This window comes from Notamacropus eugenii, chromosome 2 (genome assembly GCF_028372415.1).
Source record: "Notamacropus eugenii isolate mMacEug1 chromosome 2, mMacEug1.pri_v2, whole genome shotgun sequence".
Classification (NCBI taxonomy): Eukaryota; Metazoa; Chordata; class Mammalia; order Diprotodontia; family Macropodidae; genus Notamacropus; species Notamacropus eugenii.
In genome coordinates, this window is record NC_092873.1 from 155,799,658 (window position 1) to 155,824,761 (window position 25,104).

General features: G+C 37.6%; 1 protein-coding gene across 5 annotated transcripts in view; it reads left to right on the plus strand.

Moving 5' to 3' along the window:
• The first annotated feature begins 8,980 nt into the window (after positions 1–8,980).
• DOP1A (DOP1 leucine zipper like protein A) overlaps positions 8,981–25,104 on the plus strand; it is a 107,827-nt gene continuing 91,703 nt past the window's right edge. For all 5 annotated transcript variants that reach the window (XR_011974395.1, XM_072642693.1, XM_072642696.1 and 2 more), the window contains exon 1: positions 8,981–9,093. The gene's annotated coding sequence lies outside the window, so the exon portion shown is untranslated. The remainder of the gene's footprint in view (positions 9,094–25,104) is intronic.

Consider the following 25,104-nt stretch of genomic DNA (forward strand, 5'->3'; position numbering starts at 1 on the left):
GCTTCCTTTGGTGAGCTGTCTTTCCTTTCCTCCACCGTTCCCCATTAATGTGTAGACTCTTTGAGGGCATAGATTGTCTTTCTTTCATTTGTATTAGTTGCTCCATCAGTTACCACTGGATGCCTGACACTTACTATAATAAATGCATATTGACTACTGACAGGAAGATCACTGCACATTTCATTTTGGAATCAAAACCTATTTTGGTATTCATTAGGGTATATATGTCAAGAACTTCAGTCATTTTTCGTTTGTCTTTTAAGGAGTGGTTAAGACAGATAAAGGACAAAATACCAAAGCCCCATGGCTCAAGTTAAGAGAAAAAATGAATGAAGTAGAAAGAATAAAGAGCAAGTGACTAGCACAGATATGCTAAGAATGGAATGTTAACCTGAAATAAAGAAAACTGCAAAAACAGAAAAACCAGGGTCTTCTAATGGAGGCAAGGGAATTGCAATCCAGGGCCACCCGGCAGAATGGGTAGAGGTGGGGCAGGGTTAAATACACTTCAATAGGCAGGAAGTCCCATTGAAGGCACAGCCTGGAGAAGCAGTTTGAGAGGCTTGGTAGTGGTGCTCTTTTCTTTTTTTTTAATGGTTTCTATACTTCTCTTTTTCGAAGGGAATTGTGATTATCATATTAATCGATATGACATATCTAAATAATGATATGATAGATATATCTAAATAATAATTTAGATTTTTTCAGAGCTGTGTCTCCAGGTTTTCAAGTCAGAAGCTTACAATGCAGCTTGAAATGATTAATCAAATTCTTGACAATGCTCTCACAATCACTGCATTCTTTTACTTATGTACTTTAAATGACCCAAATCAAAGATTGTAGAACCTGTTCCTGTTGAAGAACTCTGGTCCTGTGCCCCACCAAATAATGACCCCTGGAGAGTTGAAACAATACTGTTCCCACAGGACTCCAGATCACCTGTATTGTGGACTTGTGGGCTTGTCATGGGAAATCATTCAAGCCTTGGAAATGATTGTTTGTAATCCACCTTCTCCTCCCCCTTCCCACTTGTGATTTATGTATAAAATCTCTGCCTTCACTACAGTATGGTGGAATTATGATTAGGAGAATTCCCAGTTTGCAAATCTGTTCCTTACAATGAAGCTAATTCATTAAATCGCTAAGTGATTACTGGCACTTTGTCTCTGGCCTGCTCTGTTTCATCATTCCCAGGTTAGAGACTGACTCAGTAAAACACTGTTAACCCTTTTAACTGAGTTCAATTTCCCTCAGGCAATTTGAAGGTGCAATCAAGCAATCTCAGCTGCATTCAGCTGGGGTAAGGAGTATAACTATTGATCCAAAAGCTATTCCCTACTGGTCCATCCCACTTTCCCCTTCAGATCCCTTGGAAGTCTTGTCTTAGGTTAAGAACAAGAGCCTGGAGGTGAAATTGGATTTGACAAGTTAAAAATTGGGGTTAGAAATTTAACAACTGGCTTTCTGAAAAGAAAGGCACAGAGGACACATTTTAAAATTTAATTTACACTATTAATACTTTCTGTATTACTATGTTTTAAGTTTAGAAATCAGCAAGATTTCTAAATCAACAATGATCAACACAACCAAGCCCTGATTTGTATTTTTTGCTGATTTTTCAAGTGTAATGGCAAGCAAAGTAGGATTTTTTGCTGTTTTTCTGCATTGAGTTTTAGTCAATCAAGTGCCTTTGATTGAACCTTGCCTTTGATTGAATTAAGAGCCTTTGAATGAATCAAGAATCTCTGATTGGAAACAGTATATATACTGTTACATATACACACACACATATATATGCATATATATATATACATATACATACATGCAGATATACATATGTATTTCTTTATATATACATGCATACATATAAACATATGTATTTCTACATATGTTTCTATATATTTCTATATATATGCTTATACATATATACTTATACATATATATACATATTGCTTGGAGGGAGAGTAGAGAGAGAAGCAGAGCTGAGTGAGAAGCAAACATGAGGGGGCTAGGAGAACCTGCTTGTGGGGAGGCCTAACAGAAAGAAAGAATGTGGTGATATCAGTGCTCCCTCTGTTGATCTGTGTTAATTCCTCAGACAGAAGTCCTGCCTGTTGATCTGTGTTGATTCCTCAGACAGGAGTTCTATCTGTTGGTCTGTGTTGATTTCTTAAACAGTAGCTTGTCTGTTGATCTGTGTTAATTTCTCAGACAGAAGCCCTGTCTGTAGGTCTTTGAGTGAATTCAGTTGAAGATCAGAGATCTGCCCATGGGAAGGAGGCTCAACTTAAGCCCCTTTTAAGAGGTGTTAAAGTGAATTGAGATGATGGTGCTGGTAACGTGTATAAATATTTTTATAGCCCACAAATTTATAATAAATTATTAAGTATAAGATGTATCATTTTAAAATATATATTTTATTTTTTTAATTATGCAAATTAAAAAAAAAACACTAAAAGTTTGAAGAAAGGATTCCAGAAGGGTGCTGAGTAATTTTTTTTTAAAGGGGGCAGTAGGTCAAATAAGTTTGAGAACCTCTGCAGTACAATGACAGTGGAACAAGATTTGTGGTTCCTAATTCATTGTCTGTATTACTTTGCTTTCTCTATCTACTTTCATCCAAAGCAAGGTGTTTGTTATCCAGCACCTAGATGGCAAAGGAACAAGAAGACCTGAGTTCAAATTCTGACTCAAGACACTTGTTAGCTGTATGACCGTTGGCAAGTTTTAATTGCTGTGTGCCTCTATTTCCTGTAAAATTAGGATAATAATAATTCCTGCCTCCTAGAGTTGTTGTGCAAGGGAGAGAACAGAGATAACGTCTGTAAAGTTGTTTTGCAAATCTTAAAGCTCTGGAAAAATTGTAGCTATTATTAATGGCAGCCAAATAGCAGAGTCTCATTTGGAATCACTTCCCAGTTTACTATGAAAAGCGATCTTTCTTTAAAGGTTGAAACCCATTTTACACAGATGTCAATACTTGTAGTTTCTGGTTTATACAGTAATGGAGAAATGACAGAAGATAAGGCAGGTAGAAGTTTAATATGGATGTTAGTAGCCCAGAACTCCCTCTGAGATATAAACGAATTATACCTGGCCAAATGTTTCATTTCTCATAATTCAGTAAGGAAATGAAATTTCATGTTTATTTTTAAAGGCAATAAGAGAGGAGAAAAGTAAATTATAATGAAAGAAGGTCCTAAAATCAATTGTAGGTGTGCACCCCTTCCACCTTCCCCTGCATAAATCAGTTTACCTAGAGGAGCTATAAATACTGTGTATAAACACTGATGGCTGTTATTTGTAAAGTTATAAATAGTTGAGAAAATAATATCCTTTACATAAAACACTAACAGTAAGAAAACACAGGATATGTGACCCTGAAATCTTAATGAAAACAATCAATAAAATAAAATGGAGGTCTTTAATTGGGGCAAAGGAGTTACGGTGCCTGGTACCACAGAGCAAGTGATGGAGTACCCAAGGAGGGGGGCAGGGAACAGGTTTTACATAAAGTACCAAAGCAGAGAGAATGACTGGGTGGCCAATGGGAGGGGTTGGTATCTCACAGTTTCACCAGATAATTTGTTTTGTATATAATACAAAAATCCATTAAAAAAAAGCTTAGGAATCCAGGGAAGGGAGAGTTTGGAAGATTTACAAAATAATCAGAGCTCAGAGTGACAATGTCTGGTCAGCTCCAGGCAATTCATTGACCTGGCAACTGAAACCAGGTCAGGATCAATCAGTTCTTAAATCAATTGTATTTGTCAAATAACATAAAATAATAGCATGAGCACTCTAAAAACTGAATTTTTGTAACTAAAAGCAGTTAAGTTTAGGAATTGTTGCAGATTCTGATGTCACTCTTCATTTCAAGGCACTCTTTGGCTAGATATTAAAAAACATTGATCTGAGGCATTTTCCTAAGACCATGCACACTCTACCATAGACTCTTACTTTTCAGTGTTTTGTTTTTACAATTTTCTTAAAATGAAGATTGAGGAGCTACAAAGCTCATAATGATGGGGTGCTTGGACCCCAGTTGTAGAACCATATCTCTCCCCAGCCCAAAGACCCTATCTCTGGCAATTACTCATGAGTAGGTCAAGTAAGGCAAACTATGTCTTCCTCTTACAAGAACAAACTGACCACTGTAGAATTTCCCTTGTATGAATAGGGCTATCTTTTTTTTTCTTTTATTTGTTTTCAGTGCTCTACAATCACTTCCATATAACTTAGATTTTTTTCCCCTCCCTCTTCCCTTCCTCCCTCCCTCCTCCCTCACTGAGACAGCATACAATTTTATGTAGGTTCTAGACATACATTCCTATTAAATACATTTTCACCTTAGTCATGTTGCATAGAAGAATTAAAATGAATGGGAGAAATCATAAAACAAACCAAAACGTAATACAAAAGGAAATGATTTACTACATTCTGTGATCAAATTTCATAGTTCTTTCTATGGATGTGGAAGGCATTTTGCCTTAAGAGACCACTGGGGAATTTTTTAAGTCCTTGGATTGCAAGTTCTAAGTCTACCAGAAATCCTCACACACTGGAGTTGTTGCTTTATATAAAGTTTTCCTGATTCTGCTCCTTTCACTCAGCATCAGTTCATATAAGTCCTCTCTGAAGTCTTCCTGTTCATCATTTCTTATAGCACAATAGTATTCCATTACATTCACATACCAGAATTTATTCAGCCACTCCTCAATTGATGGGCATCCCCTTGATTTCTAGTTTTTGGACACCACAAAGAGTGCTGCTATAAATATTTTTGTACATGTGGGACCCTTTCCTATTTTTATGATCTCTTGGGGATACAGTCCTAGAAGTGGTATTGCTGAGTCAAAGGGTATGCATATTTTTGTAGCCCTTTGGGCATAGTTCCAAATTGCTTTCTCAAATGGCTGGATCAGCTCACAGCTCCACCAACAATGAATTAGCGTTCCAACTCTCACACATCTTCTCCAACATTTATCATCATCTTGTTTTGTTATGTTAGCCAATATGATAAGTGTGATGTGGTATCTCAGAGTTGTTTTGATTTGCATCTCTCTAATCCACAGTGACTTAGAGCATTTTTTCATATGAGTATAGATAGCTTTGATTTCTTCCTCTGAAAACTGCCTGTTCATATCCTTTGACCATTTATCAATTGGGGGAACGACTTGATCTTGTACATTTGACTCAGTTCTTTATATATTTTAGAAATGAGGCATTTGTCACAGATAATAGTTGCAAAAAGTCTTTCCCAGTTTTCTGTTTCCCTCCTAATCTTGGTTGTGTTCGGTTTGATTGTGCAAAAACTTTTCAATTTAATGTAATCAGAATTACCCATTTTACATTTCATAATGTTTTCTATTTCTTGTTTAGTCAAAAATTCTTCCCTTCTCCATAAATCTGATAAATACACTATTCCTTGCTCCACTAATTTGTTTATAGTATCAATCTTCATATGTAGATCATGTGCCCATTTGGACTTTATTCTTGTGTATGGTTTCAAGCGTTGGTCTATGCCTAGTTTCCACCATACTTGAACAGGACTGTCTTATACCAGCAGGATTATCATGTCCTGATTCCCACAGTTACTACATACAATCCTGAGGTCAAACTATATATGCCAACTCCCGAGGCTATCTCATATAAACAGGATGACCATGCCAGTAGTGAATGATGTTTGTGTCCAAGGTACAGAAACTATGTTCCTTTAGGATCTGACCACTCCTTGATCCCACTCCCACACCACCTAATTAGCATACTTGCCATACAATTCACTGTACCTTTCCTATCTAAGCTTTGGCACCATCCCTGTACTCATAAACTGTATCAATAATACTACTCCTTGTACTAATGTAAACATCCACTGTGGCTGCACAGTGAGATAGAGGGATGAGGTGATGTAAACTTGTGATGCTGTTGCTGGCAATATGCCTTCTTTGTCTGTTGACCTATAAAACAGGTGGTCACTAGACAGTGAATGGGGAACCCTTAGGGTTGAATGCACAAATGCTGTGTGTGTTTCCATTGCGGCTTGGGGGGCAACTTTAGGGTTGAGTGCACAAGCTGGAATGCTATGTGCCTTGATCAGCCCCCATCAAGGTTTGGGGGGATTCTGTGTTTGCCTCAACTGGCCCCCTGTGATGACATTCAAAATAGGATCTTTTGCTGTTTTTGTTTTAGTGCCTCTGACTGACTCTTGCTTTTATCAATCAAGAGTTTTTACAAGGAGTAAAGTACAGAAATAAGAGTTTCTTTAACTAAAAACAGTGTATGTATTTGTACTGTTAATTATTTTAATGTGATTAAAGATCTTCTCCACCCATTAATGGGCCTGCACATTAAGAGGAGTTTAATTAGGGAAGATTTGTAGGAACACCCACAGCTTTTGTTAATGAGGCACTGATTCTCAAGAGCTGGGATGCCCTCTGGCGATAAAAAAAGGTATAAATACTTTGAGTTGAGGTTTCACTTTGGGGCTTAGTTTTTATAAGGTTTGAGTGCCAGATGAAGACTCTGGGGAAGCCACTAAGGAGCCCCCTCCACCCCCACCCCCCTTTGACAACTGAGATGTCAGTACTTCCCTCTCTGGTAACTGTGGTCAGGCAGTTGGACTGTCTGTTGAATTCAGGCAGAGGAAGCCATGTCTGTTGATCTTTTGATTTCTCTGCTGACTCCCAGAACTAACTGAATGACATATGTACTTGGTTAAAGGAATGATACATGTGCTTGATTAAAGTGATTGTTAGCTCCTCAAAAATTGCCTTTCCTTTTATGAATGCAGATCTAAGAACCTGTGATAGCAGGCCCCTCTGTGTATGTTGGGGTGCTTACTGTTACATCAGCATTGAGGCTTGAGGGGATTTAGGGGAAGCACAAATTATGCCTGTCTCGATTGACCCTATTGAGATGTAGGGGTAGTTGTCCCCCCTTCTTGTTGGACCTTGAAAGAAGGGTGATTAGGAAATGCTGTAAGAGTTTGTGCTCTCATTCTCAGCAACCTCTTCTGGGAAAACTAGACTAGAGTAAAGTGAGATTATTAACCACTTCTTAATGTCTTTCCTGTCTGACCAAATCAAGAGTGAACCTGTTAGCAGCCCTCCTCTGTGCTGTGTTTATCTGTCTTACTACATCTTTAATAATGTTGTCTTTGGACTTCCAGGTCATGTAACCAACAGGATGGCATTGTCTAGTCAGACATTTTCTCCAGTCCTCAAAAACTTCACAAAATATTTATTATGTTCAATATGTAAAGCATATTGCAGGGCAAGAAGCCAAAAAGCCATACAAAATAACAGCCTGGGTAATCAACAACGAAGAAGGCTAATTCCTAATGTGCTCACTCAGCATCCTATTCCCCAGAGCCCACCAAGATCTGGCAAGACATACAACCCAATCTACCAGTTTGTGACCTCGAAACCACTCAGCAATTTCTGTTGCTGTTGTTGTAGTGGTGGTGGTATCTCAGACAACCCTGCCCCGGCCCTTAGCCTACCATTCTGAGACAACCATCAGCAGACCTCAATCGGATTGGAATTTCAATTTAATAACCTTAATATTAGATAAGTTTTTCTTTGGGGCTTTTGGTGTAAGGGGTGGACCTAAACACTTCAAAGGCCTTTGGAACTTTTGCAGTCTCCCCATAGAGGATGCCCTTGGACACTCTGTTGGAGAGAGCAGCCAAAAGACATCTCTACTGAGTAGCGCAGGTTACAGAAGTCCTAAAGGCTCACACTTTTAAGGGCATGAAGTTGATTGATGAAGTCTCATGAACACTATCTTACAACAAAAGTCTTACACAAAGGCTATTTCTTGGTAAATTCATCCAATTAATTCGGGAATTCCCCTACACCTATTTGGTAAAAGAATATTTGGAGAATCTCTGATTTCCTCATTGTGTGAACTCCCTCCAGGATGGGGGATATGTCCTGAATCTGGAAACCACAAGTCCCTGCTCTCAAGGAACTCACCATCTACACCTAGTCCCAACACATACTCTTAGATCCAGTGAGGCTGACCTCCGGGTTGTTCCACAAGCACAACCCTCCATCTCTCAGCTCAGGGCACTTTTTTCTGACTGTCCCCCAAGCCTAGAATAATCACTCTCCTCCTCTCTGCCTCCTGTCTCCCTGGCTCCCTTTAAATCCCAATTAAAGCCCCTTCTCCTCCAGGGAGCCTTCCCCAACCACTCTTACTGCCGGTGCCTTCCCTCTTAATTATTTCTATTCATCCTGACTACCTCTCTTTGTAGATATTTATTTGCAGTGGTTCTCCCCCGCTGGAATGGAAGCTCCTCCGGAGCGGAGGGCGTCCTCGCCTCTTCTTGTACCTCCAGCGCTTAGCACAGCGCCTGACGCACGGCAGCTCCTTAATAAAGGTTTATTGAATTGAAGATCGTGGAGTCTAACATCCAGGCAATCTGTCAGTTAGCTTAAAGTGCCAAGCGCCCACGAGCTCTCGGTCCAATGGAGAGGAGACAGGCGAAGAAACGGGACGAACTGGGAGTAACCAGCAGAGAGGCACGAGAGAGGACCTGCCCCGGAGCTTAGGATGGAACGGCAGAGACGACCTGCAGACAAAACAAGCTCTGTGTAGGATGAATAGGAAGTCGTGTTCGTCCTTCGTGCCAGAAGAAGACCCTGCCATCAGAGAAAGGATGACGTAACTTGCAATTGACTTTGTTTTGAGATAGGGGAGGGGAGGGAAGGGAAAGGAGGAGAGGGGAGGAGAGGGGAGGGGAGGGGAGGGGAGAGTCTCGAACTAAGGGGATTGGGGAAAAACATTCTGTAATAGATGGGATTTTAACCGAGGCAGGGCGGAATTTAAAGATTGTTTTAGGACCTCCTCTCTGTGCTACCGCCAGGGGTCGCTGTGGCCAGAGGCGAGCATGTAAAGGCAGCGGAGGGGATCGCTCGGGCAGAGGTGATGTCATCCTTGACGTCTCCGACGTCAGCGTGGGCCCTGGCGCGGTGCGTGCTGGGAGCTGTCAGCCGGCCTCTAGGGCTGTGGGCCCCCTTCTCCCGGTCCCTCGGCTGCCCCAGTTGCCAGGAGCTCGGAGCCGGCGCAGAGCGGCCCAGCCCCAGCCAGGTAACGGGAACAGTCGGGACGTGCCCTTCACCCCTCAGTCCCGGGGTCATTCCTAAGCCCCGGGGACCTGCTTCCCCTCCATCCTCGCGGGGCCGCGGCGGGGGCGGGGCGGCCGGGAGGGCTCCGCGGGAGGGACCTGGAGGCCGCGGGGGACCCAGAGCCCCGGCGAGGGCCCCGAAGGGCCGCGGGGAGCCGAGGTCGGAGGGGCCGGTCCCTCACGTAGCCTCTCTCCCAGGCACCTGTCCGGCCCCGGAGGTAGGAGGTAGGCAGAGGAGCGTGCCCCTCGGGCCTCCTGTCCCCCCGCCGAAGGCAGCGAGCTTAGCCGGGGCCAGCGAACACCTGTGTGGGCTCTAAGTAATTGAGAATTCACGAGTTCCCGGGCCTGGTTCCCCGGCGCGGCCTCCTCAGTTACTCGGGTGGAAGTGGTTTGTGGCCTGTGCAAACAGAAGCTAAGTTGTGTTTACGTTTCTGCGGGGTGGTTTGCCGAGTGAGCGTCTTTACCTCTTGCTGGCAATAAGGGGGGTTAACCCCGCGGGGGCAGGAGAACGCCACACCTGGATTCCCGGTGAATTGGAGATGGACGCGCCCGAGCCCTTCCACTTTCCGACTTGTGGATTTTCCTATTTTTTTCTGCCTCCCACTTTTACGTATATCGAAAGGAGCTTCTGGTCTGGAGTCGACCTTAAAGAACGTCTAATGTAACTCCTTCCGAAGATCCAAGAGTTCTAGGAATGGACCTAAAGTTCAGGACTAGTTAATAGTAGAGATGAGACTTTGACCCCAGCTTTTCCTGAGCTTGTAACCCTGTGCTCCTTTCCTGAAGTCAGCTTGGCTTTCTCTCACACCACCCTTCTGTTAGGAGTTTTGGTCTGAACGAAGTAAAAAAATATTAAGGGGTTAAAGATATGTCGTGAAAGGCTATAAAGACAGACCTCAATCAATACAGCGCCTGCTTCTGTCTTGTGTTGGTTGTGTGACCCCATAGTCCACCCTCAGTCCTCTGGACCACTGAGTTGCCCCTGCCAGCACTGATAGTGAAAGTTTCAGTTGTGGGAATTCCTTATCCCTAAACCATTTGAAATTTAAAGCAGGACATCAATTTGGGGCTTTTTAGACAGAAAAGAAAGACTAAAGAGCAAACTGTATTTTTTTTAATGTTATATTTGAAATTTGCTTTACCCACCTTTCTGAAGACTTGCGGAAAAATAATAAACTATTAGCGTTGTTCAGGAAAAACAGTAGCACACCAAAGTAGAACATCTGTAGAAATACAGGCAACTTTTAATTATGCATGACAAGGGTTGAAAATTACAAAATGGGTAAATAAAGGCTATAACAAACTTCATTCTAACAATTAATTTCAGCCTCCACTAGCACCCAGTCTTTTTGCCTAGTTATTAAGCAGTAGCAAAATGAATTAATTTAAACATCATCTCTACCTTCTCTGCAGGTATTTTAGTTGATTATTAAGACCCAAACTGAAGAATGAAGAGACCGAGTATTTGTTCTTGCGTAAACAGTTAAAATGACTAAGTAACCAAGAATTAATTACATGTGAAAATCAAAGATTACATGCAACATTACAATAAAATCCCCCATTATGATTCTTTGCTTTAGTTGGTTTTCTAAAACATCATAATGCTGTGATAATTGCTTCCTAATAAGAATGGAAACTCTACATCTTAGTAAAAGAGAATATGTACTATATGTATTAGAGTTAATATTGTTTTCTTAGGATCTATTGAATCTTTTTTTTTTTGTGGCAGGAAATTATTATCTCTCCTCAGATTTCTTAATATCTTTACTGTAATATACGACTTTAGCTTGATTCCCCAAATAAGTTATTAATATGATGTAATCCATATCTTAAAATGCCCTGATAATGAACTGTTGATAAATACCTATATTTTCTCTTGTGAAATGTCTCCTTTCTATTAAAAAAATTTCTACAATATAGAATCTGATAAGTGACTTGAAGAATCATTAGTAATTAATAAAAAAATTTTAAAACTTGGCTCACTGAAAATACCAAGATTAAAACTAAAATAGGGAGAAAGCATCATAGCAGAAAAAACACTGGACTAGAATAGGAGTCAGGAGACCCAGGTTATAGTACAAACTTTGTCACAAACTCATGAAACCTTAATCTAATTGTTTCATCATGCTGGGCCTTAGTTTCTTCATCTGCAAATTGAAAAATTGTATTAGATGATCTGTAGTCCCTTTACCTCTCTGAGTCTATGATGTATATGTGCTCACTTTCTGATATCTAACTACTGTACAGAATTTGATTTTGCACAATAGGTCCAAAATGAATCAATTTAAAAAATGAAGAGATTGTATCTCCTTCAGTTCAAAGCATTCTGATTTGGAGTTTAAAGGAACCTCCAAGAAAGACTGTTATTTCAGAGTAACCAAGTTTGGTGAAGTAGGAAGACCAGTAAGCTTGGAGTCTCAGCTCTTCTGTTTTTGTGTTCTGGATCCTTCCTTTCCCACCCCCAACCTGCCTTTTCAGGATTTGTTAGGCACCATCTCCCTTCATGTGTACTCATGTCCAGCTGTCTAGATGCCTGGGATGGTCTTCCTCTTCATCTCTACCTTTTAGAATCCCTAGTTTCCTTTAAGACTCAGCTTTGGCACTATCACCTATTGCATGAGGCCTTTGGTGTTGTCCCCAGCTGCTAGTGCTTCCTCATGTTCTTGTTGACTCCCATGATAGAAAGAGAAACTGTTTTAATTTTGTCTCTGTGTGGCACCCATCACCTAGCACAGTAGATGGCAGTCATTCAGCATGAATTTATTAAGAGCTTACTATGTGCCAGGTATTATTAGGCTCTGTGGTATGAAGAAAGGCAAAACCCTGTTTCTGCCCTCAAGGAGCTTCCATTTGGAAGTGGAGGACAATGTGCAAATATGTATATACAAGTTATATACAGAGTAGATAGTAATCTCAAGGAGAAGGCTCTGGGGATGAGGATGAGGATGGAAAAGGATGTGACTGGGAAAAGCTTCCAGCTGAGTATGGAATCTGAGTCTTGATCTGGGCATAGGAGACAGCCCGTACCAAGGCTTGGAGTATTTTGTGGGAAGAACATCATATAGACCAGTGTAATTGGATTTCATAGTGTGTAAGTGGGAGTAAAGTAAAAGACTGAAGGGGCCAGGAAGTAAATACTTTTAAATGCTAATCAGAGGATTTTATATTCCTAGAAGGAAATCACTGTAGTTTTTTGAGTAGTGAGGTAACATGATCATTCACATTTATGCTTTAGGAAAGTCACTTTGGCAGCTGAGTGGAGGGTGAATTGGAACGGGGAAAGACTTGAGACAGGTAGACCTGGCAGTTACAGTAGTTCAAGTGAAAAGTTTTGAGGACTAGTGCTAGGGTGGTTAACAAATACTAGTTGATTGATTAATTGATTGGTATCCTTAGGTATAAGTGATACTTTGAATTCTTAATAAGAAAAGATTGGATTTCGGTCTTTAGGTTTTATAGTGTCATTTTAGCCCACCAGTAGCTTAATTTCTTTAATATTGAGGGAAATGTTAATGAATAGAAGTATGTATTCTATGAATTCATTATTTTTGTGAAAACATTAAAAAATGCTTGAGTGGTGACAAAACAATCATTTTTGAGAAATCCCTCTTCTAAAGGTTGAGAATTATTGCAACTTTTAACCATATAAGAATTGGGAAAATCAAACTTTTAAAAGTATAAGTGGAAGGGACTTAGTAAAAATTCTCTTTGTGATTTGTCTAGTTGATACAACCTTTTCTTGCAGACCTCCAATGAATAAGGTCACTGCCTCTGTGAGACAGCCTATTCCTGCTTTGGGACAGCTCTAATTGTTAGATAATTTTTTCTTGATATCATATGTAAATTTGCCTTCCCTCCCTACGTCTAACCATCATTATTAGTTCTGTCCTCTGTGTCCAAGCAGAATGTATCTAATCCCTCATCAGTAAAATAGCCCTTCAAATACTAGAAGACAGCTATCAACACCCCCCTTAAATCATTTTCATGTTAAAACATCCCTGGTTACTTGCCATCAGCATAATCTAGAGGCCCTTCACCTTCTGGTTGCCCTTTTTTGAGTGTCTCTAGCTTATAACTGTCCTTAAAATATGGCACCCAGAACGGAACACAATTCCAGATGCAGTCTGACTAGGATAGAGTATAGTGAGACTATCACTTCCTTATTCCTTGACACTGGACTGAATCAGTGCATTAACTTTCTTGGCTGCCATCACACTTGTTGACTTATATTGAGTTCCCACTAATCAAGTTAAGTCAGCAAGTATTTATTAGTATGCCTATTGTGATAAGCACTATGATACAAAGAAAGGCAGAAGTTCTGCCCTCAAGGAGCCCACATCTAATGAGAATGTCAGTATGCAGGGAACTATATACATCAGGATATATACAGGTAAATTGGAGGTAATCTCAGAGGGAAGACACTAAGATTAAGGAGGATGGAGAAAGACTTCTTTCGGGTACAAGCAGAGACTTGAAAAAATCCAGGAGGTGGAGATAAGGAAGGAAAACATTCCAGCATGGAAGAGAGCCAGGTGAAAATGCACCCAGATGGGAGATGGGGAGTGACTTATACAAAGAAGAACAGAGAGGCCAGTGTCACTATTACAGAGTTAGTAGAAGGGAGTAAGGTATAAGAAGCATGGAAAGATAGGAAGGGGTCAGTTAGCGAAGGGCTTTAAAAGGCAGAATCTTTTTAAAATAAACTGTCTAGTCAAGCATTTCCCATATTCTACTTTGAAGTTAATTTTTTTAAACCTAAAGATAAGTCTTTACAGTTCGTTATCTCTCTTAAATTTCATCACAGATTTGACCCAGTGTTATAATGCCTGTCACAGTCTTTCTTGGTTCAGACTGTTATCCTGCATTAACTGTTCCTTCCAGTTTTAGGCCATCTGCAGATTTGTCAAGTATGCCATCTGTGCTTTTATCCTAGTCATTGATAAAAATGTTAAGCAGCACAAGGACAAGCACAGATGCCTGAAGCACTCAAGTGAATCCTTCTCCTAAGTTTAATCAACCCGTTAATGACTATTCTTTGAGTCCAATCATTTAATCAGTTAAAAATACACCAACTGTGCCACCACATAGACCACATCACTCTTAACTTTTCAATTTGAATGGTATGTCTATAAAGTGCTTTGTGAAAAAAAAGGATAAACTGTATGTTTAGTATAACCTAATCTGTCTGGAAATGTCAAAAAAAGGAAATGAGGTTAGTCTTAGAATTATGTATGTAGAACTAGAATGAAGTTTATAGTGGTCTTGTCTAACAGGCACATTATACAGATAAGGAAATTGAAGCCTAGGGAGCCTCAATTTGGCAAGAGTAACTTGTTCATGCCAAGATCACACAGGTGGAAAGTGAGAGCTAGAATTTAAAATCATAACCTTTGGTTTTAAATCCAGCATCGTATTACTTTCGTTAGTGTGATCTGCTCATGATTAAATCATGTTGGCTTTTTGTAATCACGACTTGTCTTTCTAGATGAACACTAAACATAATTGGAAAAAAAGTCTAATAATATATTCCAGTCTGAGCAAACTGCAGGCCTGTTTTTGTACTGCCCATAGAAGTGTAAAAACCATTTTTACCTCACAGGTCAATTTTTGCCTATGCAAAAAGTTCTTTACCTCTGATCCTTCTTCCTCTGCAAGAGGAGGTATCTCCTCATATCTCTTCTTTGGGGTCAACTGTCATCTTTTCTCTCTGTTTTTATTATGCTGCATGAACAAAAATGTCACCTAAATACTTCAGATGTCTGAAACATAATTGAGAATTGGAAATAAGTGAATAAAGTCCTCTTGGCATAGGTTATCACAAAACTTGAACTTTTTATTTGATAGAAGAGAACACCTGGCAGTCCTTAACTTGATAGGTTGTACGTAAAACAGCAAAAGCAGTGAGGACACACTGAGAAGACAGAAATCCAGTAGTTTAGGGTTATGCAATGTAGAGACAAATAGCCTTTCACACTTCAGTGGTGTGTATAATAACATCAAATTATAATATATCACAGTGCAGTAAGATCCAAAATGCCAGGAATCTTTAGAAATGAGTTTTTCTCAGTATTTGAGATTTAACAAATATTTAGTACATACTTTAGATGCAAAAGCAAAAATGAAATAATTCCTGCCTTCAAGGAGCCTTTCACCCACCAAAGAGATAGAAACAGGTACAAAGATAAGTAAATCAAAGTAATTTCACCAAGAAGGTGCGTAAGTGGAAGAATCATGGAAGACTTCCTACCTGTGGTATTTCAGTTGATGTTTGAAAAAAGACAGTGATTCAGAGTGTTGGAGCTGAAGAAAGTGCATAAGGGCTATGTAAGAGAAACATACATTTCATGAAGGGAAATAATATAAAATAAGACTTAAAAAGGTTGGTGGGTGACAGAATGCAGTGGATTAACATGGGCAGATTTGTGCATTAAGGAAATTATTTTAGCAGCTTTATGAAAGGCTGGATTGGAGAAGGAAGAGACGGGAAACCTAAAATAACAGTGAGGAAGCTGTTATAGCCTAGGCAAGAGGTAATAAGGGCCTCAACTAGTGGTGACTGAGTTGAAGAGAAAGAATAGATTCACCAGGTGTGGAGGTAGAATGGATAAGACTTGGAAACTGATTGAATATAGGCTAGTAAGGCAGAGGAAAGAGTCAAGATGACTGAGATTGTAAACCAGGGTGACTAGAAGGATTGTGGTACCCTCAATAGAAGTATTTTCTGAATAACTGAGACTTAAAATATTCTTCTGAGAATTAATATAATAAATACTTTCCTATCATCTCAGATGTATTATGTTGTAAATATAGTCAGTCAACATATATTTACATGTCTTCTGTGTGCGTGGTGTTGTGCTAATTGCTTTACAAACCTCTCGTTTGATCCTCACAACAACCCTGGGAAGTAGGTGTTATTTATCCCCCTTTTACAGATGCCTACGCTGAGGTAAATGGGTTAAGTGACTTGTCCAGGGTCACACAGGTAGTAAGTATCTGAGACTAGATTGAACTCAGAACTTTTTTGCTGTGGGCTCCATTGCACCACTTAGCAGCCTCAGAATTAAATGCATAAAATACCCTCCCAGAGTACAGAATTACAATGCTTGTTGTATCTGGTATAATACAGTGAGGACTTTTGAGGACTGTCACCTAGACACTATCTTATAGCTCAGTTTTCCCTCCCTGTCCTCTTTACTATCATTATCAATTGCTTGCTATTCTGTTGCTATAGTCATTGTTCCAATTATGTTTGTTTAAATCCACTCTACCCTACCCTACCCTGCCACATGTACCTCTGGTATATTCTTCCCTCCCAGTCAACTCCATTACCACTTGAATTTTCTTTCTTTCCCCCTTCTTTTCAGTCTGCTGTCTGTTCTCTAGTACTTCTTGGTTTTCAAAAGGACAGCCTTTTACAGACATTAGAATATTTTTGTGTGGTTAGTCATTATTTAGCGCATACACTTCTTTTGCTCCTCCTATCCAGTTTGCTGCATTCTTGTTTCTTGGTGTCCAGAGGGAAGCTTTTTATAATCATAGAACTTAGAAGTGAAAGAGATATTAACTTTTTTTTTTTTAGTTCTCTCTCTTTCCTAGCACCCTTCCAATAGAATTTTAATAGAATTTTCAAAACAAAAAACCTCATAATAAGTAAGCATAGTCCAGCAAAACACATCCCTACTTTAACCATATTTAAAAATGCATGTCTTATTCTAGATTTTAAATCCATTAGCCCTCTTTCAGCAGGTGGGTGGCTGTCAAGTACTTATTGAGAGATGGAGGTGGGAAGATGGGGAGAGAAGATACTTGTACTTGGTGAACTATTCTAGAAGCCTGAGTTTTCTGGCAAGCTAGCCTCCAGGTAGCTGCTTTACTATATAATAATGTCCATAATGACCCTGAATCATCAAGGAAAGGTTGAATTTTATGTTTAACGTTATCTGCTAGTGAGTCAGCGTGGTATAGACAGACAGCAGTTGTCTGAGCCAGGAAGACTTGGGTTTGATCAAGTTCCAATTCTGACATGCTGAATGTGTGATCCTAGGCAAGTCTCTGTCACCTTAATCAACTTTCAAAGTCTAGAAGTTGTAGAATCTAGAATCTAGTTCAAAATCTAGAAGCTGGTAATCTTAATTGATAGAATCTGTACACCAATGAAATCACAAGTGTGAACCAAAAAGAGTGTGTGTGTATGTGTGGGTGGGTGTACATTGTACATATATCCTTTAAGAAGCCAGGGATATGTGGAATATGTTTTAGGAAAATTTTCCTTAATATTAAGTTAAAGTTCTTTAAGGTAAACTTACATTATCTGCAAAATATATGGAATGTCTGATTTTTTGGTAATTCTAGATAAATAAAACTTTTACCATAGTATATGTAATTTAAAACACTCCCCCATATTTATGTGTGTATGTGTATCACAGAATCTTGGTGCATTTTAAAGCTTTAATAACTTGAAATATAAATGCTATAAACTTTTAAAAATGGAAAGTTTACTTATCCTTCTTTTATACTTAGTTTTTCAAATTTTGAATACTATTATATTAAATTTTAATTTTAGCAAGAAAAGGCACCCTGTCATATACTTCATGTGCTACAGTTTCTGGATAACACTTTTCTCAGACCTGTGAATCAGTAGAGGAGGTCCTTTTGCTTGACAGCCTCAGTCACCTAACCTTTATCTTTGTTAAACTTTTTTTTTCAGGGTCACATTAAAACTGTTGGATATGCATCAAAACCACATTTTTTTCATGATGTCAAGGGATAAGATTACAAATGGAATCCTTTCAACCACTGAGCAACAGCTGAGGAATGTTTTTACAAATTGACTAAAGTGATGTGTATATTTACAAGATGGTAGATGTCATATTTTAACAGAAAACTTGAAAAAATTTTAATAATTAACCTTCCAAAATTTATTTTGTAATTTGTGGCATTTGGTCATAAGCTATTAAAGTTTGGACCTGCACTAAGAGTTTTGGAACACCCTATATATATTTGCCTGGATCTACATGATTTCTTTGTAATATTGCTAATTGTAATTACATCTCACCTTAATTGTGAAATCCTTCTTTAATATTGTTCCACCATTCAGTCATTTGCAATATTGTCCTTGATGTTGTTTTGCCTAACTTTTTTTTCTAACAACTATTTAAATGGGTTTTACCTATTATAAATGATTATAAATTAAATATAAATTATATATTATATAAAGATAAATTTCAATATTTACATAGAATCAGTTCTTAATTTCCTTCAGTTATGGAAAGGAAATGTTAATGTGAGTGATTTAAAAATAGTTTATTTTAATATATGTTCTCCTTTATTGTCATACCCATTACTTGGTTCTACCATTGCTAATTAGTAGTTGAAGACATCTGAGGAATAGTAGGTGAAGACATTTAAGGAAATTGGTGTTTGTGGGGAAGAAGTGGCAGGACAGGAGAGAGGTGGTAGGGTCCTGAGGTTTGACAGATAGCTGACTAGATATGTTGAGACACCACTTACATAGGCTTTTTTAAAGTTTCTTGAAGTGCAAAATATTTTGGACAAGGAGGCAACAAAAGCATTTCTTGCTTTAACTATAGTTATGTGTTAAGGGTTGGTAGTGAAGATATTTAAATATTACACTGCATACCGACTACTGGTAATTACTTATTTCTTCAGCTCTCAGTCTAAATGAGGGTACTAGTACTGAGTCATAAACCCAAGTTTCAGTAGTATCTGGGGTTTTCTTGAAAGGCTTTAATCTCTTTATTACTTGTAGCTATGTTAGTTTTGTGTGATTTTGATTTGTAAACTGTATCGCAGGAAGAAAGCATTCATTTGGAAAAACAACATTTTTTAAAGTGTGAATTTACTTTGAAAAAGTACTGTTGATTCATGTCAACCTATCCCCTACATACTTTGAAAGGATCATAGAATAATAGAATTAGAACTGGAAGGGACCTCAGAAGCCTTCTTTACCAGATGAAGATACTGAACCAGAAAAGTTAAGTGACTTGCCCGCAGTCACACAACTAACCCATGGGTTGACAGGAATTTGACCCAAAGTCTTCCAGTGCCAAACCCAGTGTCTTCCCTACTAGTTCTTTACACTTAGCTATTGAGCTTAAATTGTAAGGCTGTCATATTAAGGAAAACATTAGCAAAGGGATTTAGAAGATAGATAGATTTTATGGTAGATTTTATATCAAATGAAAAAACAATATTTAAGGTTGTATACATTCTGATTTTTTGCTTTGGGCATCCCTTTCTTATACATATGTGGAAGAAGGAAGGGAAGTATTTAATGCCAGTGAGCAACAAATAGAAAGTAATAAAAATGTTGTGAAGAGTTGCATAAGAGTTATAGATCATTACTTTTAGAAAAAATTTCAGTATAATGGTGTAGATAGATATATCAGCAAGTACCCCGACATACACTAAGGGCCTACTATCACAGGTTCTTAGATCTGCATTTCTAAAAGGAAAGGCAATTTTTGAGGGATCAGCAATCACTTTAGTCAAGTACATGTTTCATTCACTTAGTTTAGGGGGAAAAGTCAGCACCCTGAACTTCAGAGAAAATATAAAGAAATAATAAACAGACATGGCTTCCAACTGTCAGACCATAAACAATACATACAGTTTGCACTGGTGGGAATACATTGAATTTCATCCTTGAAATATGATTGAACATCAGACTTGCTTTTACAGAGGACAAATGATAACGGTGTCCCTTCTGGTCTCTCCCTTTCTCTTATGCTGCTGTCAAAATAGCCTAGATTTCTTTGAAGCCCTATCCTACAGATTTTTTTTAACCTCCAAAGCTATGTTTAGAACTCAAATGTTCTTAGTTCAGCATTTCTACAGATCTTATCTGAGATTTCTTTCTGTTAAAGTGTGAACATTTAAATCTGTAACCATTTTCATTTTTAAGCTAATTTCCCTGGGGCTTAATTTGCTAGAGGGTAACTTTCCTGTAATAACATCTATTTTGTTTCACTGTCATGGTACAGCAAAAGATGAAACACTGTAAATCATGTTTTAATACTATAGTTCCAATATATATGAGGTGTACAGCTTCAAAGAACTGAGACTAAATTGGCATGTTCATTACAAATCTCACTAAAGATGCTTGTTGACATCTCATTGGGAAGGAAGAAAGACTAGAAATGGCATTTTGATTTATTTTCAAGAAGCAAATCAGAATATTATTTTTTGACATTTTAAAGTTTACTATGCTCTGGGAAATAGCTTTTTTGCTTCGGGCTGAACAAAATACATTTGGAAAGAGCGCATTATTAGTTGGTCTCACTCAAGCTTGTTAATAATGCAGACAATCAGAAATGAAGCTATATTTACATTATAAGATGGCTTATTTAAGTGATAAATAAAATATAAATGATAGAGACCAAAACTTTATATATTAGATGAAAATCTCAAAGAGAATACATTTCCGTAACACAGGGTAGTGTTTTCCTATAAAAATGACACAATTTGTATAGGCATCAGTGAAAGAAACAAAGCTGAACCTCTCATCCCAAAGATGTGACCATTTTTTATTTGGAAAAACATTTTCATTATAGCCTTGCTGAATCACTATTGGTATTCTATTATTATAACCAAAGTTATTTTGTTTTTAAATATTTTTTATTTAAAATGTTGATTTAATATTTAAATATTAAAAACAAATTGAATATTTTAAATAAAAATTAAATTATTTGTTAAATTGTTAAATAATCACTTGATTATTGTATCATAGGGAAAAAAGAATAAGTTAGCCAAATTCTTTAGTCTTCCCCTTCTAGTCTAGGACTCTACAGAGATTCTTTATTTCTCTGTGGTTGTTACCAAATAATTTAATTTTTCTGGAATGGAAAAGTATTACAAAATTGCATTTCAATTTCATCTTCCTCATGTGCCCAGTTTATTTTATATTATCTTCCCAGATGGCACATAGCTATATAATAAATCTTATCCCAATCTTATTAAGAGAGGGAGGAAAGCAATAATATACTCTTTTTGTTTATTTTGTTGTTGTTGTTCTTAAGTACCAAAAAAATAGGCATTTGCAAATACACAGCAGAATACCAAAAGGGGATTCGGTGTGAAACTATGAATTTCATTTCATACTGTTTGCTTTTTTGAAAAGTATATAATACAAGTACTTTCCCTCCTTAAATTTTTACTGCCCGTGACTTCTGTGAATCATATTGGGGGGAATTGTGGTGGAGTTTTTGTTTGTTCATTTTTTTGGACCTGTGATTTAATCAGTGTGGAAAAAAACTCTCAGTAAGGAACACTTTGTTGCTGTAAATAGGCACCTTTTCTGCAATTTTTGGTTTGAAAGAGTTGCCTGACATCACCGAGACTAGACCAGATGAACTTCATGTTGAAACCCTGTTAATTCAAGTTCTGTCTTTGGACAAAAATGAGTCATCGAATAGTTAACAAAAGATTGACTTAGCCTTAAAATAGGAGGGATATGCAACAAAGATACTTTTGCACTTAGATTGGGGAGGAGGGGAAAGGGGAGAAATGTCTCCATATGGGAGTATGTCCGTTTAGCAGCAGAATAGGGTATGGTAACTGTTGTGATCTGGGGGGATAGCTACTGGGGACCCACGCTCCTCAGCCCAAGTGGGCAGAAACTTTTATGCTCCTAGATGACTAAGAAATCATAGTCAGCCCAACCAGGTGGCAACAGGAAGCTGTATCGGAAAGGCCAACTCTCTCTATCCCCTATCCACATAGACTCTCTCGATCATTTTTAAAATTTATGTTTTTAAAATTTCAGTGTCCCCCCTGCTATGCTGCCCCCTTGAATTTAGCTTTCCTGTCATGGATTTTTACTTCTTTTTTTTTCCTAGGCAAATCAAGTAGTTTCCATTTTGTGTACTTCAACTGGTTCTCTTATTCCACAAATCTTCTCATGTGTGATTTATTCTAGAACTTGACATAAGCACCTATTGTATCTGTTTTCAAAGTCCAAGGCTTTCATTGTTTTGGAATATAAATCAGCCTTTTGTGTCTTGGTGTACTTTTGTAGATGGATCTTTTTTTTTAATGGTTGAACTAAAATAATTGGCTATATAGAAAACCACAGGCTCCTAAAAATTCTAGCCATTTTATATTATTGAATTCAATTAACTGTTTTCAAAATAACTGTTTTTACTGTATCCCAACATTTCCATTCTCTCAAAGTAGTTAGGGTCCATCCTAAGACCCACTTTTTCCTTCTAGATGACTTATGTACCCTTGAAAACACTATGAAGGAGGAATCTTACTTTAAATAACTTTGAAGAACTCTTTTATTCTTCAGTAGAAATGATCTGCCACTATGAACTTTTATGTTGTGATTGCAATTTATTAGGAGGAACTTAGGTTATTGAACAGATGAGGCAAAAACATGCTCAAATTTGTGTTCTATATTTACAAGAAATCATATTCTTTATCAGTGTAGAAAACACTTTACAATTAGCTATTATTGTTATTTTCCTGAGGATTTTTCATTAAATTGATAAAAATTAGTTTAAAGATTGGTTCCTATGAAGGAATTTAATTTATAGTGCTGTTAAAAGCATTCAGCTCATAGTACTAAGTTTACTTAGGATAGAACAAGTATTAGAATTTTTAAAATAAGTTTTAAGTTTGGTATGGTGCTTCTAATTAACCAGAAGTTGACCTTCTATGATAAACAAGTATGAAATAGTGGGGAAAGCACTAAACTTGGGGAGTCAGTTCAATAAGTGTTTAGTTAGGGCCTTCTATATTGCTTGTTGATGCTATGCTAGTGCTGAGAATACAAAGACAAAAATAATTCCTGTCCTCAAGGAATTTACCAATCCTGAAGAAAACATAATGTACATAGAGAAGTGAATGCAAAATGGGTACAAAAATAAATGCTGTAAAGCACTAATAATTTGAACAATCAGAAAAGATTTCTTAGGAAGTGGTGCTTCAGCTGAACCTGGGAGGAATCCATGGATTCTATTAGGTAGAGATGAGGAAGAGGATCATTCTAGCCATGTCATATTAATAGTAATTACAGTTGAATTATGACTACTAGTTTAAGTAGTTTGAGACATTCAACTCTATCAGATGATCACAACTAATGTTACGTGGGCTATGAGTAGTTTGAAATTTGAAAGTACTTAGCAATCTTTATTAAGCTGTTATGTCTAAGGCACTGCTAAATGTTATATATGCAGATACAGGGATCACTAACACATATTTTCCTACCCCTTAAGGAACTTACATCTAAGGTAAAAGATATGGACAAATAATTATAACATAAGGTGAAATATGATAAAAGTCTATCCTAAAACTAAGGACTGTAAAGATACTCTTCCTTCTAACACTGTAAATTTCTGACTAATATTTAGGTATTCAAAGATCAATTTTAAAAATTATTTTGGAATTTAAAGACATAACTTGATATGAAAAAGAATTATTTTGTCACTTACCGTATTGGTAGCTTCATACATACTGCTAACGTCCTCTAAGCTTATACTAAACTGTTCATGAGAAAACAGTATGTTAAACAAAATGGATATTTAATGTTGAATAAATGAGAAAATATGGTTGTACAGGGTGGGAATGGCAGGTTTTTCCCATTGGGACCTAATTTCTTGCTGTATATAACATCTGCTTCTGCTGCTGATTATAACTACTCTCATTTATATGACATTTCTCACAAAAACTTGTAAGATAGGTAGTAGAAGTATTATAATCCTTGGAGAGGGAAAGGTCAGGTAACTTGCTCAAGGTCTTACTTTGTCAGAGATGGGATTTGACCTTATGTGAATAGTACCACTATAGTCCTTGCATGCTCTAGGCCATCCAAGGATGGAATGGAAAACTGGTAGAAAAGAAGCTCATGAAGACTCTAGCTTTTCTTCTTTTGTTGATTATCTTTATAGTATTGTGTCGCTATATACATTGTTCTCCTGATTCTGCCCATTTCACTTTGTATCAGTTCATGTAAGTCTTCCTAGATTTTTCTGAAACCATTTCCTTCATCATTTCTTATCAAACGGTAGTATTCTATTATATTCGTATAACATTACTAGTTCAGCCATTCCCCAATTGATGGGCACCCCCTTACTTTCCAATTCTTTGCCATTACAAAAAGTGCTGCTCTAAATATTTTTGTTCACGTAGGTCCATTTCCTTGTTCTTTGGCCTCTTTGCTTTTCCTTTTGTCTTACTGGGAAAATTTGAGGTTTCAGACCTGAAACCTTTGTCATTATTGTCTCTTCCACTAAGTCCCACATAGTAAAGAAATTGGAAGTTATCAGTCTGATCTGGTGTTAGTCCAGCTAACTGCAAATAAACTTACCATTAGCTGACTGAGAAGCAAGAATATACTTGCTAATTATAGTCAACATATAATTTTTTAAGAGTATTTATGGAAAAATTTAACATTCATTGACTTTTAGTTAAATGATAAATTGATTTAGAAGAGAAAAATCTTAAAGCCAAGTAACACAGTTGTATTTTTTTATTCACATATAGAATAGTCTCTAATTTGAAAGTGTCTGTAATCTAAAAATATCTTAATTTCTTCCCTATTTTACATTTTGCTTGTTTACTTTTGGCAGGGTTCGGGGAAAGAGTAGAAAACTGAGAAGTTTGTGTTGGATTTGTTTGGTATGTTCTTAATTAAAGAAAGCATGTTAGATTATACCAGGTGATTTTAGTTTTAACCAAAGAAGGCTATATTCCTCTATTTAAAAAAAATAATTCTCAGTTAATCAGCATTTATTTTCTTGCCTTCTCACCTTCCCTTCTTGTGGGGGCTGGGTAGAGAAAACAATCTTGTATCAAATATGTGTAGTCAAACAAAACATTCCCACATTGGCCACATCCAAAAATGTAGATGTCATTCTCACTCTGTTTATTCCCAAGCTGCTGTATTCCTTTGGACTTCTCAATTACACCCCGTCCTGGGTACCTTCCTTTCTGCCTTCCTTGCACTGCACTTT